The following is a 6,000-nucleotide window of genomic DNA, read 5'->3' as shown; positions in this document are numbered from 1 at the left end:
AAATACCTACACACTGGAGTATTCTTCACTGTCAGGGGAATCACTTTTGAAGTCAAACCTACTTTTTAATAAACATTTTAAATAGATTACCCGATAATACGTTGACAAATGTGTGGACTTAGTATTCATTCTTCATACCGTGTTTCAGCGTGTCCTGGTGTTGGCGGGGTCGGGTGTGTGGCCCTTGGCGACAGTGTCGACCTGAATGCATGTACACAGATGACGTGTACAGTCGTCAATAACGTCTACGGGCTCCGAGCTGATACAATCCGTATGTTACTCCATTTTCCTTTCGGATTTATATTTTTCAGTTATGTCATGGCATGTCAACATAACCTACTGTGATGCATGTCGTGCGCGTTTACCACTGTAATGAAACCCATGTACACGGATATGGTGCTGACAGACTCACAGTGCACGTTTACCACTGTAGTGAAACCCATGTGCACGGGTATGGTGCTGACAGACACATAGTGCACGTTTACCACTGTAGTTAAACCCATGTGCACGGGTATGGTGCTGACAGACACATAGTGCACGTTTACCACTGTAGTTAAACCCATGTGCACGGGTATGGTGCTGACAGACTCACAGTGCACGTTTACCACTGTAGTTAAACCCATGTGCACGGGTATGGTGCTGACAGACACATAGTGCACGTTTACCACTGTAGTGAAACCCATGTACACGGGTATGGTGCTGACTGACACACAGTGCACGTTTACCACTGTAGTGAAACCCATTGCCCGGGTATGGTGCTGACAGACACATAGTGCACGTTTACCACTGTAGTGAAACCCATCTTCACGGGTATGGTGCTGACTGACACACAGTGCACGTTTACCACTGTAGTGAAACCCATTGCCCGGGTATGGTGCTGACAGACACATAGTGCACGTTTACCACTGTAGTGAAATCCATGTACACGGGAATGGTGCTGACAGACACATAGTGAACGTTTACCACTGTAGTGAAACCCATATGCCCGGGTATGGTGCTGACTGACACACAGTGCACGTTTACCACTGTAGTGAATCCCATTGCCCGGGTATGGTGCTGACAGACACACATTGCACGTTTACCACTGTAGTGAATCCCATTGCCCGGGTATGGTGCTGACTGACACACAGTGCACGTTTACCACTGTAGTGAATCCCATTGCCCGGGTATGGTGCTGACAGACACACATTGCACGTTTACCACTGTAGTGAATCCCATTGCCCGGGTATGGTGCTGACAGACACATAGTGCACGTTTACCACTGTAGTGAATCCCATATGCCCGGGTATGGTGCTGACAGACACACAGTGCACGTTTACCACTGTAGTGAATCCCATTGCCCGGGTATGGTGCTGACAGACACATATTGCACGTTTACCACTGTAGTGAATCCCATTGCCCGGGTATGGTGCTGACAGACACACATTGCACGTTTACCACTGTAGTGAAACCCATATGCCCGGGTATGGAGCTGACAGACACATCTCGCATGTTTACCACTGTAGTGACACCCATTGTCCGGGTATGGTGCTGACAGACACATAGTGCACGTTTATCACTGTAGTGAAACCCATTGTCCGGGTATGTTGCTGACAGACTAACAGTGCACGTTTACCGCTGTTGTGAAACCCATTGCCCGGGTATGGTGCTGACAGACACACATTGCACGTTTCTCACTGTAGTGAAACCCATTGCCCGGGTATGGTGCTGACAGACACATAGTGCACGTTTACCACTGTAGTGAAACCCATTGCCCGGGTAGGGTGCTGACAGACACACAGTGCACGTTTACCACTGTAGTGAAACCCATTGCCCGGGTATGGTGCTGACAGACACATAGTGCACGTTTACCACTTTTGTGAAACACATATGTCTGTCTGAAACCTTTTATAATCTGTTGGTTATCTTCAATATAATTACTTTGGTTCAATAAAGAGGGACTCCATTGCACAAACCTAACATGCGGCTACGTACTTGCAGAATGTGCATATGGTGGCAAGTGTTATGAAGGAGGTGCCCCTTTAACACTGGGTAGCTGTGACTACACCTGTTCCATCAGCGGTGTGATCGGCTTCACGCCAAATGACCCTGGTAAGTTCACCTGTTCCATAAGCGGTGTGATTCGGCTTCACGCCAAATGACCCTGGTAAGTTCACCTGTTCCATCAGCGGTGTGATCGGCTTCACACCAAATGACCCTGGTAAGTTCTCCTGTTCCATCAGCGGTGTGATCGGCTTCACGCCAAATGACCCAGGTAAGTTCACATGTTCCATCAACGGTGTGATCGGCTTCACGCCAAATGACCCAGGTAAGTTCTCCTGTTCCATCAGCGGTGTGATCGGCTTCACGCCAAATGACCCAGGTAAGTTCACCTGTTCCATCAGCGGTGTGATCGGCTTCACGCCAAATGACCCAGGTAAGTTCTCCTGTTCCATCAGCGGTGTGATCGGCTTCACGCCAAATGACCCAGGTAAGTTCACCTGTTCCATCAACGGTGTGATCGGCTTCACGCCAAATGACCCTGGTAAGTTCTCCTGTTCCATCAGCGGTGTGATCGACTTCACGCCAAATGACCCTGGTAAGTTCTCCTGTTCCATCAGTGGTGTGATCGACTTCACGCCAAATGACCCAGGTAAGTTCACCTGTTCCATCAGCGGTGTGATCGGCTTCACGCCAAATGACCCAGGTAAGTTGACCTGTTCCATCAGCGGTGTGATCGACTTCACGCCAAATGACCCTGGTAAGTTCACCTGTTCCATCAGCGGTGTGATCGACTTCACGCCAAATGACCCAGGTAAGTTCACCTGTTCCATCAGTGGTGTGATCGGCTTCACGCCAAAAGACCCTGGCAAGTTCACCTGTTCCATCAGCGGTGTGATCGGCTTCACGCCAAATGACCCAGGTAATTTCACCTGTTCCATCAGCGGTGTGATCGGCTTCACGCCAAATGACCCAGGTAAGTTGACCTGTTCCATCAGCGGTGTGATCGGCTTCACGCCAAATGACCCAGGTAAGTTCACCTGTTCCATCAGCGGTGTGATTCGGCTTCATGCCAAATGACCCAGGTCAGTTGACCTGTTCCATCAGCGGTGTGATCGGCTTCACGCCAAATGACCCAGGTCAGTTGACCTGTTCACCTCAACGTGAATGCTAGATACCGACTTAATACGTGCATGAGCGTTGACGATGGCACACATGCAATATAAATATCCATCTATGTATTTGCCCATACCTCACAAACACTTATATTTTCAATGATACCATCAGCGTGATCGGTCCAACCGGAAATAGCCGTAATGACGAAGGCCTGGGTCACTACCCACTGGCCTCGGAACAATTGGAAGACCGCTCAAGTAGATGAAACATTTCTGTCCGTCAATGATGTACTATTTAACACACTGGACGTTTACCTTTACTTGTAGACTCAATAGTGACATGATGCAAGAACTTTGAATAGCTTTTGAAAAAATACCAAATCAAAAACAATCATCCGTAAATCTGTTTGAAACAAATTAATTTTGCTCATTTGAGAGACTGATGTTAGCTATAAGACCTCGCAAGCAACTTCATAAATACACATATAGTGCATCTCTAATGAAACGAAACTTCTTGTTAATACATTTTTGTCGCCCTTCCCATCGTCCATCACGGATCAACAATTATTATCTTATTTTGTGCAAAGGATCTTTCCGTGGATCTTACCCTGAACACCATTGGTGGGGGAGATGGCCCTGAAAAGAAATGAGCCACAATTGTGCAGTGTCCTGAAGTCAGACCTATGATCTTGGTTTGGAATCCCATATTCTACCTGATTATATTGTAGTTTGACAGAACCGCACCAAAGTGGTAAACGTCTAAGACCTGCATCTCTACGAAAGGCCCTCATATAATTGAAATACCTATCAAAGCGACGTAAAACCATACCGTTCTCTCTAAAAACAACTAAACCTGTTTATTATGTAAAGTAATGTTGTCAATGTTTTACTGAAGTCCAGTCGCCATGATGAAGGAAGGAATGTTCTATTACCTTTGTTCTACTACTCCTGATGTCGGTGTGCTTGAAAGCAATGTCTATTTAAATTACTTGTTCATTCATTTATCTGCTGAATGTATATTTTTTGTATATGTTTTAGATTGCTAGACACGCCGCTTCGCTCCAGCTCGGTAACGAAGAATTCATACCAGAGATTAAAGCAATTAAATATGCAATCTGTTTTTAAAGAGTTTTGTTTTCATTTGTAGAAAATGTAACACTGATCTAGCAATGGCTTAACGGAGGCTACTACATCCAGTAGGTTAATACACACGTGTGGGGTGACCTATCGGGATCAGGTCGTACAATACGCGACGTGCCTCAATGTGTGTCATCGTGCAACGACGACGTGCATCGTTCGTTCTACGACTTATAACCCACTGCGTCTCTTGGTCGTGCTTGTTCAGCGGGTTGAATCCCATATTTACCCTGATTGTGATCTATCGGTACCATAAAATGATTCATAAGTAAATATCTACGGCCAGCGTCACTTTTGTCTGACCTCTACATCAAACGTACACATGAAATACTGTCCAAGCACCGGGATACAAAACCAACAACTGTCGTCATACATATCATTCTCTCCAGGTGAAGAATTTGCACAGTGAAATCTATTATACTATCAGATACAGAATATTTTAAGAATTTATTCATTTAGGATAATCTATATATTTATATTAGGTTGACATGAGTAAGTGAATGTTAATTAACGCCGCAGCCTACAATAGTCCAGCTATGTCACGCCGGTCTGTAATACTGGAGTGTAGATGGCACACAGGTCTTGCTGACACACCATCAGCTATGTAACAGAAACCTGACCAACTAATTCTCTTCAGTCGACACCTGCCACATAACATGACTTGCATGGACAACTTAGTCTTCTCCGGCATCCCCGGATTTGAGTTACTGTGGTATAATCTCTAAAATCTCTTTATTTTGCTTCAGCTTTATTTTCATGAGTGAGACAATATGTGAGACAATGAGTGAGGCAATATGTGAGACAATAAGTGAGGCAATATGTGAGACATTAAGTGAGGCAGTAAGTGAGACAATGAGTGAGGCAGTAAGTGAGACAATAAGTGAGGCAATATATGAGACAATGAGTGAGGCAGTAAGTGAGACAATATGTGAGACAATGAGTGAGGCAGGAAGTGAGACAATAAGTGAGGCAATGAGTGAGACAAAGTGAGGCAGTAAGTGAGACAATAAGTGAGACAGTGAGTGAGGAAGTAAGTGAGACAATGAGTGAGGCAATATGTGAGACAATGAGTGAGGCAGTAAGTGAGACAATAAGTGAGAGAATGAGTGAGGCAGTAAGTGAGACAATAAGTGAGGCAATGAGTGAGGCAGTAAGTGAGACAATAAGTGAGGCAATGAGTGAGACAAAGTGAGGCAGTAAGTGAGACAATAAGTGAGACAATGAGTGAGGAAGTAAGTGAGACAATGAGTGAGGCAATGAGTGACGCAGTAAGTGAGACAATGAGTGAGGAAGTAAGTGAGACAATGAGTGAGACAATGAGTGAGGAAGTAAGTGAGACAATGAGTGAGGCAATATGTGAGACAATGAGTGAGGCAGTAAGTGAGACAATAAGTGAGGCAATATGTGAGACAATGAGTGAGGCAGTAAGTGAGACAATAAGTGAGTACAATGAGTGAGGCAATATGTGAGACAATGCGTGAGGCAGTAAGTGAGACGATAAGTGAGGCAATATGTGAGACAATGGGTGAGGCAATATGTGAGACAATGAGTGAGGCAGTAAGTGAGACAATATGTGAGACTATATGTGAGCCAATGCTTACTACCGCCGCCCTATAGCAACAACAATCCCAACTACTCAATCTCTAATTGTTGAGTGGAGGGAGTGTAGAACCTCTTTAAAACAATCAGCCTTATCCGTTGCTCAGATGCATATTCGATATATTATCTGCACTGATGAAATTGTTATAATCTGAGTTTGTACATACAA

This window comes from Haliotis cracherodii, unplaced genomic scaffold (genome assembly GCF_022045235.1).
Source record: "Haliotis cracherodii isolate W230 unplaced genomic scaffold, xgHalCrac1.p SCAF_4, whole genome shotgun sequence".
Lineage (NCBI taxonomy): Eukaryota > Metazoa > Mollusca > Gastropoda > Lepetellida > Haliotidae > Haliotis > Haliotis cracherodii.
Note: the sequence above shows the minus strand (reverse complement) of the source record.